Genomic DNA, 14,852 nt, shown 5'->3' with positions numbered 1-14,852 from the left:
GTCAAGTATTGTTTCCTGTAATTCTACTGTAGTGTAAGGTTCATGTTCATGCTTTGGTTTTTGTTTTCATGCCACGTCATGTTTTTGTTTCATGTTTTATTTTAGTTAGGGACCGTTCGGTATTTATGGAAGGGGCCACCGGAGGAAAATAGGGGAGGGTCATGTCTTTTTATTCTTTGTTGAGGGGAGGGTCATCCAATTTTTTTTAGTCTAGGGGGAGGGTCACCCAACTTTTATATTCATGAAAACAGCAACATTTCAAAGTGGCTTGTTTGGTGCTATTTTTTTCCATTTAGATCGATGTTGATCTCGCATTATCAGCCCCCCTTCGATAGCAGATGGGTCTGACCCAACAAAAATCCAGTTTGGCGCTGTTTGACAGTGCGCGCGCACTTCAGTTCGCGCTTAGAAAAAGTGCATCATGTCAGAACAGAATGCCAATGAAATGTTTACCCGGCAAAGCTTTAAAGCACGAGCAAATAATGAACTTTGTGATTGCGAATAAGTGCACAGTGTCCTGTGAGTGTAACTCTACCGCTGCATTAATATGTTGTGAACGTAGGCCTACGTCGAGTTTTACAGTATTGGGACTGAGGCGCATACTACCATATTTTAGTTTCCATTCTTGTTTTGTTTCCACGATGTGTAAGATGTAGGGCTACCACATCTTTAAATTACTATTAGATTTATTTAAGTTAACATAAATACGTAGACCTACACCACAAAAACTAGTTGAGGATAAATTCGTTAAACTTGGGCGATTCCAGTGTTATGGACGTGACATTTGCAGTCAATACGTGAAATATAAATTCTCAGAAAATGCATTTAATACCAATATTTTGAAACGTCTGAAAGGAGTCAAGACATTAGAAAAATATCAGTCTACACATGCGTTTTATATTTAATATGAGGGAAATACACATGTGACGTGACACAAAAAATCTTTAACTTTTAGGTGGCAAAATATTTTTTAGTAATTCTATAAATTACACTGTGCAAACCAAAAGATATATACCCACCGGATGAATAAAGATCGGCCTCCACAGAACATAACATATTATTTTTATTTAATTTTTCGTGGTCGCATTTATGTGAAAAAAACAAAACAATGTTACGGGCATGACAGTTCTCCATTACGGACATGACTGCTCTGAAAGCGACTTTAAAAATTTCACAGAGACCTCAAACAGAAAGCACAAAGCCTTTCTTTAAAGTGAATTTCGTTTTTTTATTAATTGTATCTTAATTTTAATCAATGTTTTATCTGGATTTAAATAGCCTAAGAAGTAAATATAGTAGAAAATAGATAATCATGACACGGAGGCGCGGGCGAGAACTGGACTCTTGTCTCATAAATGAACCGAAACTCAGCGTAAGGCTACTTAAAGTCGGCATGAAATCAAATTTGACAAATCTTCTTTTTATATGTAATATTGTAGTGTTTATTATAAATGATTTATCTGTGCACTTCATTATTTTTTTAAAATTAATTTACCCTTATAATCTTTAATCAAATACATTTACCCTTCCATCCCCCCTCGAAACGACCTCTCTTCTCTTTCGGTCACGTGCCATGGCGAAAGGGTGCGGCCAGAGCCGATGAGGGTGCGGCTATCGGTGTCTGTCTCGTTTTGAGTCAAGTCAAGTTATCAGTCAAGTTCACCCTCGAGAGCATCTCGAAGTGTCCGAATGGTAGGCTATCTATCTTATCTAAATCTAGTTATTTACTTATCGGACACGTCGAGATGCTCTCGATGCTGAACTTGACTGATAACTTGACTTGACTCATCTTGGTTCGCGGGAGGCTCATATAAATATGGGCTGATTCCTGCCTGAAATTTTAGCTGCTCGTCCTCGTTCTCGTCGCCGGGCTCCTCAATAAAAAATCCTTCATGGGAGGGTAACGGTGGGGAGTCCGGTGGAGAGAAATCCTCCACAACTGAATGTAAACTGGCATTCAAATCTGCCTCGATTTTGTTTGCAACGCCCAACCTCCAACGATCCAATCAATTCCCGAAGGATGAAATCAAGCCCCGCCCTACATTTTTTTTCTAATTTCAGAAGCCTTTTCACTCGGATATACGTCACAACAAGGAAAAAATGACAATCTCAACTTCCGTTTCATGCCGACTTTAATTGCCTCACAGACCTGAGAAATATATAGAAAGCTTGAAATGTCTACTTTTAAACAGAACAATTCAAAATGAAGGAAAACAGACTGCTTTCTGCTTATGAAATGTGCATTTCTCTCTGGCGCGTTCTGAGAAGATCGCGACGCATCGTCAACTTCATCTTTGCAGTCGACACAGAAAACACGTGTTTATTAATAAACAATTAAAATGTCTCCTTGCTATATTTGACATATTCATAATAATTACTTTTGCCGGTTCTATGTGACACATTTTAGATGCTTTGTTGGCAGCGCCACCCACATGTTGAACGAGTCACACCGCATCAGCACCAAAAACATGATTTTTTTCAAATCTAAAATCAAAAATCGTGATACGAACCGAATCGTAGGTTTGGTCTATCGTTACAGCTCTAGTAAGATGAGAAAGCAAGAGTTTATGGTTTTAAAAAAACAAACAAACAATGGCTATCTGAACATCTTTGCCAAGCGCAGTACAGAAGTAGGCTAATCAATAAATTATCGGGGAGGGTCATGCCTTTTTTCACAATCATTTTGGAGGGTCATAGAAAAATGTATTGCTGGCGAAGGGAGGGTCATGTCTTTTTTGACAACAGATCTCAAAACTCCTCCGGTGGCCCCTTAAATATAAAACGAACAGTCCCTTACAATAAACTGCACTTGGGTTCTCATTTCTCAACTTGCCTCCAGTGGATCCCTTATTACAAATTGCTTATTGGAAGCTCAATAACTTGTATTTAAAAAAGGAAACTGTTAAGTTAGAGATTAACCGCTTACTTGAATGCTATCTACAGAAAGCAATTACAGAAAATTCTTATTTGAATAATTGGGAGTAAGTACGAATCCTCAAAATTGTTAAGGTCATATGGTAGTTCCTATATCCGGGCTGGAAGGGTAGAGGAGGATAATGTCATATCAAGCATTTCTTTTATTATGGAAAAGAGGTTAGTTATGTTTACAGATGAAGATCAATTAAATCTGGCAGAATTGCAGAAAAAATTTGACTATATATAAAAGAAAAGCTGAGGGCACTTTTATTCGCCCCAGAAAGAAATGGCTCGAGGAGGGGGAGCAAAATTCTGCATATTTTTTCCACTTGCAAAAACGTGCTAATTACAATACTGTACACCAAATCAATATTAATGGCACTGTTACCTTTGAATGGAAGCGGATTTCCAAATTCTGCTCAGATTTCTATAGTAAGCTTTATACCTCTAATTACTCTGAACAATCAACATTCTCCTTTTTTGCTTCTCTAGATAAACCTAAGAGTATACAACCAGAAAATAAAGATCTTTGTGACAAACCTCTAAGACGCCCAAAATATGTCTTCTAAACACAGACTACAAAATACTTGCGTGTATATTTGCTGAGAGAATTAAGACCAATTTACACTCGATTATTGATCAAACACAATCTGGTTTCATGAAAAAGAGACATATTTCCAATAATATTAGATTAGTTTTAGATGTTCTTGATTATTCTCATCTGATTTTGGATCAAAGTTATATTGTATTTTGGGATTTCTACAAAGCATTTGATACTCTTGAGCACAAATAATTTTTTCTTTGTCTGGAAAGATTTGGTTTTGGTCCTTTTTTTTTTTTAGTGATGCGGTCAGAACTTTATATTGTAATGCCAACAGTTCAATTAAATTAAAACATGGGACTTCTTCTAGATTTGATGTCAAAAGGGGTATACGTCAAGGTTGTCCTATCTCCCCCTATTTGTTTTTATTAGCAGCTCAACTCTTAAACCAAGCAAAGCAACCTTGTAGGTATCTCAATTGCAGGGAGGGAGGTGATCATCAGCCAGCTGGCCGATGACACCACTCTCTTCTTAAAAAAAATTGTGATCAAGTTGCAGTAGCTCTAGGGGTAATTGATATTTCATCCATTTGTAATATTCCTGTCAGAGAAAAAGTCACATATTTAGGAGTTGTAATAACTAAAAATCAAGCTACACAATGTTCTGAAAAGTTTATTCCTGCTATTGACAAAACCCGTAAAAACTCAACCAGTGGCTCCAAAGAAATATGTCATTAAAAGGCAGGGTCTTGCTTACTAAAGCTGAAGGTTTATCTATATAAACATATGCAGCATTAACTCTACATTTGGACAATAAAACGTGTAAAATGATTGATAATCTTCTATTTAATTTTGTTTGGAGGAATCGTACCCACTATATTAAAAAAACTGTTGTAATGAACACTTATGAAAATGGAGGTTTACATTTTCTAGATTTTAAAACATTAAATTACACTTTTATAATTAATTGGATGAAACACTTCTAAAAATGTCCCTCTTCAGTTTGGAACTTTATCCCAAATTATATATTCTCCCAGCTGGGTGGCCTACAGTTTCTTTTGTTATGTAATTATAATATTGAAAAATTACCTGGAAAACTCTCTTCATTCCACAAACAAATGCTTCTGGCTTGGTCTCTTATTTATAAACACAGATTTTCCCCACATTCATATTTCATATGGAACAATCATAATATTCTTTATAAAAACAAGTCCTTATTTTTTCAAAATTGGCATGATAACAATATTACGTTAGTATGTGATGTTTTTAATGATGGATGATATACATAGTGAATTTTGTCACGCCTAGAGAATTTGGCATCGTTTTTTATGCTATTCCCACAGGTGTAATTGTTTAAAGGATTTGATAGGACTCTGTTTACCATACCACCTATTTTTGATCCCACTCAAAAAATGGAGGGCAAGATTTGTCTAGTCCCATACTCTAACAATAGGTCCACTCGTGCTCTCTTTCAGAAAGATGTTGTTACCAAATCTTATGTAATTACATATTGGAACAATTTTGTGAACATTGTGAACTGGATAAAAGTTTGGTTATTGCCACATAAATACCTTATTATAGTCTCATTTAAATTAATTCATAGATTCTATCCGGTGAAAAGTTATCTAAAAAAGTTTAAACCTGACATTGACATAAAATGTGATTTCTGTAATGCACAAGATGAAACTACTGTACACTTGTTTTGGGACTGTAACTACCAACACATTTTGGAAGAGCTTTAGCAGGTATATTATGGATTATGTGTACCCTTGTTTTTCCTTATTTTGGAAATATGTTATATTTGGTTTTATTAATACAGAGAAAAACTTTGAAAAATAATTTTACTTTATAAATCTATTACTTCTCCTAGCAAAATTTCATATTCATAAATGTAAATTTTCCAAACATAAGCCATCATTCAAAGTTTTTCTCAGAAAATTTCACCAATTACCTTCAAACGCTTTCTGTTTCAGAGAAAACCAAAGCAAGGAAAACACTGTCTTGTTGTGCTCTCTTTAAAATCCCCCTTTAAATTTTTTGTCATGCTCTAGTTGATAGTATCCCCTTTTTATGTTTGCTTATCCTCTCTTGTATTATTATTGTACGTTTTTTTCTTCTTTTTTTTTTTTTTTCTTCTCTCCTCTGGTGGTTGTTATGGTTCTTGATTTACTTGGTACTATTTGTTGTTTATTGTAAAAAAAAAAGAAAAAAGTAGAGCTCAACGTCATCACGTTCAGTCAGCTTGGGCGTGGCTTGATGTTTTTTTTGCGGAACTCACCTATCTTTCTCAGAACAAGAGAGTGAAACTGAATGCGGTCAAATGTGACACATAGGCGACATTTCAGAGAATTCAAGATCAGAAATGGCCTTAAATGTAACGGTAAGTTTGTTAAAACGTTTTATTTTTAAACGAGATATAATATCAATAGCATTATCAATAAACTCTATCTATACACAAAGCATTTGCGTGTAAATATGTCGAACTCAAACACGTTAAAGCTAATTGTTAGCTAACTGCTACGTCACGGTGGAACTGGAAACTGTAACAGATTGTATTTCTGATTGTAGTTTGTTGTGCTGTTACCTGAAAAGAATTATAAACTAAATAAAACGATGTTGATTCTTAGACTATGGGCACTTTTATGTAGGGGAGAGCAGGGGCGAAAGTACCATTTTTTCAGAAAAACATAATTTGAAAAGATGATGTTTTAGACAGAGATATATTTTTTGCTATCGTCAGTCACTCACAAGTGTGGTCTATCAATACCAGGTGGTATTTTGTAAAAATGTAGAAGGACTTCAGCATAATTTCACTTTAAACTTAAGACTACTCATGTTACTTTCGACCCCGTCAGTTGGACTTAGGTAAAGTTGGTTTTATATTCGCACATTTGCACTTTTTTGCTTAAAAACTGTCTCAATAACAAGCGCAATAAAGCACATTTTTGCAAAATAAAAGCAGCTACATGATCTTTAGGACAAAGATGGTGAACTACAACACTCTCCACAATCGATCAAAATAGGCAAATATTGTTTTAATGGCATACAAATTCAGTTGAACATTCAATGTGTGTGGTAAAGAAGATAGGGACCGTCTAAAAAGTTCAATTTTTTTTCCATTGTGTGCAAACAGACAACTACATTTTTGCAAAGTACAGATGTACCAGCAAATCTCTCTCACATTATGTGTTCTAATGCTATTGATTGTACTTTAGCAACAATAAAAAGTGCATTATAATGATTGTATTTAGGAAACCTGCCTCACTGTACATAATGTACATAAATATTTTTAGAATAAAATTACATTAATTCACCAAAGGGATTTTTTACTATCCGAAGGTTGTAGCATGTTCCTAGTGACCACACTGACTTACTACAGGTGAAATTTTGACTAAAACTCCTTTACTGTACGTACAGTTGACAAATATGTTTTTTTTTAAATGACTGTAATTCACCCTAAGTATTTTTTCGTGTTCCAAAGGCTGTAGTGTTTTCCTACGGACCAGACTGACTTACTACAGGTGAAATTTTGACAAAAAGTCCCTTACTGTACGTACAGTTGACAAATATGTTTTTTTAAAAATTACTGTAATTCACCCTAAGTATTTTTTCGTGTTCCAAAGGCTGTAGTGCTTTCCTAATGACCAGACTGACTTACTACAGGTGAAATTTTGACAATACCTCCCTTACTGTACAATTATCAAACATGTTTATGTACTGAGCATATTATTACATATGTTTATTACATATGTTTATGAAATAAACTGTAAATCACCTATAGTGTTTTTTTTTTTATATATATATCCCAAAGGTTGTAGTACTTTCCTAATGACCAGACTGACTTACTACAGGTGAAATTTTGACTATAACTCCCTTACTGTACGTACAATTATCAAATAAGTTTATGAAAAAATTACTGTAATTCACCTAAAGTATTTTTTCATGTTCCAAAGGCTGTAGTGCTTTCCTAATGACCAGACTGACTTACTACATGTGAAATTTTGACAATACCTCCCTTACTGTACAATTATCAAATATGTTTATGTAATGAGCATATTATTACAAATGTTTATTACATATGTTTATGAAATAAACTGTAAATCACCTAAAGTGTTTTTTTATATATTTCCCAAAGGTTGTAGTACTTTCCTAATGACCAGACTGACTTACTACAGGTGAAATTTTGACTATAACTCCCTTACTGTACGTACAATTATCAAATAAGTTTATGAAAAAATTACTGTAATTCACCTAAAGTATTTTGTCATGTTCCAAAGGCTGTAGTGCTTTCCTAATGACCAGACTGACTTACTACAGGTGAAATTTTGACAATACCTCCCTTACTGTACCTACAATTATCAAATAAGTTTATGACTTACTTACTACAGGTGAAATTTTGACAATACCTAATAATACTGTTTTACATAATAATATAATACTTTAATTTTTTATTTTTTATTTTTTTTTAAGGTTGTAGTACATTAATAGGGGCTACATTATTATTAACAGTAGTGACTGAACCTGTACGCATTGGTGCAGCAAATCTGACAGATAATGAACAGCAAGATCATGGAGGCATTCAAGATACTGTACAGTTTTATTTCTATTATCTTTCTAATTGTTCATGGAATACCACTGGGATTATACATAAAAGTTGTAATTAATTCCTCGTGGTTAGAGTAATATTTCAATTTCACCTCTTCAAAATGTTGCTGTTGTTGATCCTCTCTTGGTTTAAGTTGTTCTGACATTCGGACCCTGAATTTAGGCACGTCGTGACCTTCCACACTTGTAGTGATTGTAATGAATAGTAATTGGACCAATTTTTGAGTCTGTAGGACCAACTCTATAGCGCCACCACCAGTTCAAAAATGCAACATTAAAAGGGTTATAGCTTTTGAACCCTTTGATGTATATGTGAATGTAAATAGATGTAAAATGAAACTTAGTACATCTGATTCCACTCATTATGGTAATCACAATCAATATCTTACAATAAGACTCTGCCCATTACATTAGTGGCCATTTTGAAAAGTACAGTGTTAAATTTTTTGTGCTACTCCTCATTCAAATTTTGTTAAATTTTTTCTGTAAATTGGCTCAGTTGATCTTTGGGCCGAGCCACACAGAAGTGACTGAACAGATTTTTGATTTTTGCTACCGTTCCCGATATTTTTCTCCAAATTTGACCTGTATTTGTTGCCTTATGGTAGTTAGCTTAGCATGCTAATTGGTTAGCATGAACCATGAACCATTCCGGTTGTGGGTTTGAATGCTGTGTGGCACATTCCCAGATCGCAAGAGGTATTGTGGCCTTAAGTGGTGGAAAAGTTGCTTCTGTTCCAGACATGGTGCCTATATGTGAACGAACTCGATAAATACAACATGCAGCAAATTTATACAAAAAATATTCATTTTGAATTGCTTCTCACTTGAACAACTGGACCTTCTTCATCTTGCCAAAAACACAAGTTCCCAGTGGCGCAATGATATGAGTGACCGGTATCTGACCCAGAGATAATGGGTTCGAGCCCCACGTGGCATGATTTAAAAAAATTGTGTGTAATGTTGTGTCATGTCGATTCCTTTATTATTCAACATTGTACTAATCTTTCTTCCTCTTGGATTAATGTATGTCTTGTTCATTCTATGTTCATTCTCATCTGAAATTCTGTTCATTTTGAGTTCATTTTCACCTATACTTCTAAACCAGCTCTTTTTTCTTCAATTTCTGCTGTTTTTACTATTCCTGCTCTTGCTGCTGCTTCAGGGGCTTGGCCCCGTATCGCTGCTTGCAGCTATATTTCCACTTGTTCCTTAACCTGTAACCAATAATACTAACACACACAGACACAGTTTCTTCAAGATTGGATTTGGTGAGGAGGAGAGTCTTCTCAATAGCCTGGCAAGCCAGACGTACATCAAGATGTTTAGTCTGGCAACTCACCATAGACACGGTCAATCCGAGGGGCGGGATAAACGGCTGTCTTTCAAATTCCCTCTGCACACAATAGGACAGCGCTTCAACCAACCAGAGCGTTTTCCCAACAGCGGAGCTAACGTTAGTTGATAGATTCAACTTTTAAATCTGGCCGACAAAACTACGAACACATCTTCCTTTTTTTAAGAATGACTTAAGTGCCGTTCTTTGTTCTTTTCTCAAAGAAAAACTTAACTCCAAGTCCTCCAGAGTTGCGGCCAAAGCCGATTCGAAAGACCGCTGTTCTCCATCTGCAGCAGCCGTCATTCTTTGTTTTCAAGTGGCAGGAACCGTCGCAACTCTGTCGTCATATGTTAAGCCCGCCCCCGCCTACTCTATACACGACGTGATTGGCCTGACCCAATTTAGGTTTTTGCAGCAAAAAGGTCTATTGAGAGTTGCTAGACCCACCCTGGCTGCAAAATAATTTTGCTGCCGCTAGGGTGCGTCTAGATTTCTAGGCTATCTTCTCAAAACATTAAGATAACATGTTCTTTCTCTCAAGGAGAGGATACTTTAAATCTAACTGTAAAGTAAAGACTTTAACTAAGAAATGGTCTCTCAACTATAGGTTTCAATGACTCCTGAGACCATTGCTATCAGGGTAGCCTAGAAAAGCAGATGGATGTAGTGACACCTGTTAAAGAAGTCATCTTCATCATTTCATCTCTGGAAGCCAGGCTAAATGAGCAAGCACTGTTACTGCATTCCTGGCATGGGCCAGACCCTTGCGTTACACCTCAGATATCAAATACAGACATTTAAAGGATACATGAAATAACATTTTCGATAATCACACTGATAATTTCTATAACAAAGTAAAATCTCATAAGCCTAGAGAAGTCATTCAACTCATTTGATATATAGAAGGAAAACTATTGATTAATACATTGATTACAATCACTCATTAGATATACATTGAAGCAGCAGTGTGTTCCAGAATCCACTTCTTCAGGACTTCATAACAAAAACTTAACTTGAATCATTACAATAAGGGTGTTGCTTATTTATAACGTTGAAAATATGATTAAACTAAAATATCTGAATTTTTTTAATCAATGAAAAAATTGTGTTGTACAAGGAACAGCAGTTCTAATACATACTTTTACCTAATACATTTATCAAAGTTAATTGAGTGATCACTAGGAACATACTATAACCATTGGAACATGGAGAAATTACAGTATTTTTTTAATGATAATATGTTTGTACTATACTTACAGTAAGGGAGGTATTGTCAAAATTTCACCTGTAGTAAGTCAGTGTGGTCACTAGGAAAGCACTACACCCTTTGGAACATGAAAAAATACTTTAGGTGAATTAAAGTATTTTTTTCTTAAACGTATTTGTTTATTGTACGTACAGTAAAGGAGGTATTGTCAAAATTTCACCTGTAGTAAGTCAGTCTGGTCAATAGGAAAGCACTACCTTTGGAACATGAAAGAAACCCCTTTGGTGAATTACTGTAACTTTTACATAAAACATATTTGCGTACTGTATTTACAGTAGCCTACACAAAAGTACACTAAAGCAGTCTAGGTGAATACGCAGCAAATATCAAACCTGAAACAAATTTTACCCTGGTTGGCGATATTTTATTTTTTTACTTGACTATGTTCATGGTGCTGTCCACGTATGTGGCACTGAGGTCCTACATGATCAAGTCTGCAACTTGGGTAAAGTTGGTTCCATGGTTCCGCGTTCAATATCTCGTGAGCTGAATATTGTTACTACACAAATAACATTGTTTTAATATTTAAATCTTCCTCATAACGAGCTTTCCTTCGGGTTTGCACTTTGCAGATGGTCCCTTCTTAGCAGCCTGCGCAAAGAGATAATGTATTTTGTCCAGTGCGAAGGAAAGATCGTTTTGAGGAAAATTATGTTGTAGCTTCTGGTGTTTTATCTGTAGTTATATGTGATAGGTGTTTTCTGTAGCAACAACGTTTAGTTCACGAGTTATTGAACGCGGAAGTCCGCGAATGTGCGAATATCGAATATAAAACCAACTTTACCTAAGTGTCAGTTGGGACAAAAGTAACACAACAATATACAAGCTAGATTTTTTGTGTTACTCTTGTTGTTTTTTTATAAAAAATTTTTATTAGCCTAAATGTACCTTAGTATGACCTTGTTAACATGTAACTGCAAACATATTTTGGCCTTTATATTTGCAAAAAATTGTTTATTTTCATTTTAAATTTCAGTTTCATCAATATTTCAAAAATAACCCAACAGTACAAACTTGAATTGTTTAGAATATTTTTTTATTGGCAATGTCAATCTATTTTATAAAATGTGACCCTGGATCACAAAACCAGTCATAACTAGCACGAGTATATTTGTGGCAATAGCCAACAATACATTGTATGGGTCAAAATTATACATTTTTCTTTTATGCCAAAAATCATTAGGATATTAAGTAAAGATCATGTTCCATGAAGATATTTAGTAAATTTCCTACCGTAAATATATAAAACATTTATTTTAGTGAGTGAATGCTGCACAATCGCCAACATAAATGAAAAACTTTAAAGGAGATTTTCTCAATGTTTCGATTTTTTTACACCCTCAGATTCCAGATTTTCAAATAGTTGTTTCTCGGCCAAATATTGTCCTATCCTAACAAAACATACATCAATGGAAAGCTTATTTATTCAGCTTTCAGATTATGTATAAATCTCAGTTTCAAATAAATGACCCATGTGACTGGTTTTGTGGTCCAGGGTCACAAATGTGTTTTCAACATGAACAATATGAAAATTAAATTAAATTACCATAATATAAATTCTCAACATAATGTAACAATAGTCATGCTTCCATCAAGCTGTTTTTATGCATAAATTTTAAATCTGCATAAAAACATCAGGATGGAAACCCTGCAAATTCATAGGTGGAGGTGGAAAAGCTATAAGGTATGGCTAAAACCTAAATGTGACTAGGGTAAATCGAAACAGATTGAGTGAAAAAAAAATGGTGAGACAGAAATCAGCTGATTTAAATGTGAACGCCCTCTCATAAATAGGGTGACCAGACGTCCCGAAAAAATCGGGACAGTCCCGAAATCTAAGCTGTTGTCCCGAATCCCGAATCCGGCCCTAATTATCCCGAAAATTATACTAAAGCAAATTCGTGAGTAGCCTAGTTATTGTCTGATAAAACCCTATACATACAGTCGGCATCTAGTCATAGTTGGGGGCGTGGCGAGGGTGGAGTCGGCGTGGGGGAAAACACTGCGAACATCGTGTGTATTTGAATGACAAAAATGTGATATTGCGAGTCATTGTCGCCTGCCGACCGGCAAGGGTACATTGTAAAATTAACTGCAATAGGTTATGATAGCCCTTATTTAATTAAAAACTGGCCGTAGGTGTCGTTTCCAGACATATTTTGATATCTGGTTGAATCTCCAAGACATCGCGGCAGCTGTAGCGGTAACATTAGCCTATAACTCAATCAACTTATGTTGCATACTATAACTCCATAAAACCTTGTCACTTACCAATCGTACGTATGCTTCACTCCAAACTATTAATCATTTTGTAAAACGGTGATCAGTACAATGTTGCCGAGGGACTGAGCTGACAGTTATCCCTAAAGTTCTCTAGTAACTCACAGACTGCAGTCTACTCCACAGGTTCACGGCTCGTGTCATGAGCCTTCAGCTGATAACGCTAATGTGAATGAGACATCCCTTATGAAAATCAACTATAGGAATCTTGTAGTATTTTGAGACAAAATATTATAGTAATCCTATAGGAATACTATAGTATTTTGGGACATTACGCTACTATAGAGGTATTACAGAACATCACATAAGTATACACTACTATAGAAATCTTATAGGATTAATATAGTTCTTTTTCGTAAGGGATGTAGACAAAACTAGCCCACCACTGCCTAATACGAGTTTAACACCCACTACTATATCACACAGGGATCTACTCACACAGTAATATAAAAAAATTGTCCTCATTTCCGGTTGTGTGTGTTTATTAGGAAGGATGTAGAACATCAATTCATAATTTGTTTGTTTGTTGGCGGTACAGAAAACGACACAGCAACTTTTCGGCATGATTGCCCCGTGTATTTCAATGAGCGCCAAGGCAATGTTTTCCCTCACGGGCTAAATTCACATCACGTGATGGGGCGTTCCCGAGGGCGTTCCCAGACCAACCGTCTGTATCTATGGATAAAACATTAAAAACTGTCCGTGGAGGTTGAGTCGTCCTGCAGCCAGCCCCCGCCGGCTGCTCATTGGCTGCAGCATCTTTTTCTTTCTTTTTTTGAAGTTTTACAAAGATACCGTAGGCTCGAATTTAAATGCATTGATAAGCGAGCGCAAGTTGCCGCAGCCGCGAGGACAGTGAATGTGCAGCCAGTCATAAAGGATGACTGGCTGATTGATTGGTCACGGCACTGTGTGCAAAAAAATACTTCGGCCTAATGTCTGATGTCGGGTTACACAAAGCAAATCATCTACACAATTATTTAGTTTTCTTATTTAATGAACGACAATTTAGTTGTAATAATAATTTTGGCATAAGGCTTATTAGCGTTAGGCCATAGCCTGAAATGTCTGATTTACGCACTGTTACAAAGGGTTTTTTTTTTCTTTTTTTTTCTTTTTCTTTTTTTCACAATGACATTTGAGTTCATGATATTAATGTTGTTTTTTTTGTGGCAGACTAAAGACTAATGACAGACTGTTGATCTTTGAATAAAAATATGTTTAGTTCAGGTTTGAAATTCATTATCTTTTATTATAGGCTATGTAGTGTAATATCATAAACTACCCCAAAACCTCCTCAAGGTTTTGGGGTACTGAACGTGCTGTCATAGCTTGAAATGCTAATATAGTCAGGGCTCTGAGAAAATCGCTTTGTTACTTTCGTGTTACTTTCGCCCCGGTTCTCCCCTACTTTGGTCATATTTTTAAAAATACACATAATTTTGGACAAATTCCTCTTTCTTTTTCAAACTAACAATAAAACCTCCTTAACTTTTTACTACCTTTCTATTATGATTTTTTAAAATACTTTTCAACCTCCTAATTGGTGTCAAAATCACTGTTTTCTCCTTGTCGCACACCCAGGCTTTTTAACTTCAACAATGAAAATACAGTTTAAAAATATGACTTATCTGGTAACTATTAATATACCTAAATTAAGCACTAGTAAAATAATTAAAATACATTATAGTATTCAATGTGAGACCACCATCGATATTACTTTTTATACAAAATATAGCTGTCAATATATAGTATTGGTGTCATTTCCACCACAACACTGTAATGTCCCTTTAAAAAGTTTGTGTGAAAGATTGTTTAGGTGGTTTCTATGGAAATGTTCGGAGACATCAGAGCACATGTTGGACATGGAGGCAATTTAAAATTTTCATCAAGAACAAAATAAGA

The 14,852-nt window shown here is 35.4% G+C and overlaps 1 protein-coding gene across 1 annotated transcript in view; it reads left to right on the top strand.

Annotated features, from left to right (window-relative positions):
* The first annotated feature begins 5,731 nt into the window (after nt 1-5,731).
* The window catches only part of LOC309499923 (uncharacterized protein), a 389,370-nt gene continuing 380,249 nt past the window's right edge, over nt 5,732-14,852 (top strand). The window contains exon 1 of the mRNA XM_082171466.1: nt 5,732-5,836. The gene's annotated coding sequence lies outside the window, so the exon portion shown is untranslated. The remainder of the gene's footprint in view (nt 5,837-14,852) is intronic.

The sequence above is a fragment of the Leuciscus leuciscus genome (assembly GCF_965113295.1).
Source record: "Leuciscus leuciscus genome assembly, chromosome: 1".
In the NCBI taxonomy this organism is placed as follows: Eukaryota; Metazoa; Chordata; class Actinopteri; order Cypriniformes; family Leuciscidae; genus Leuciscus; species Leuciscus leuciscus.
Note: the sequence above shows the minus strand (reverse complement) of the source record. Positions and strands in the feature narration are given on the sequence as shown.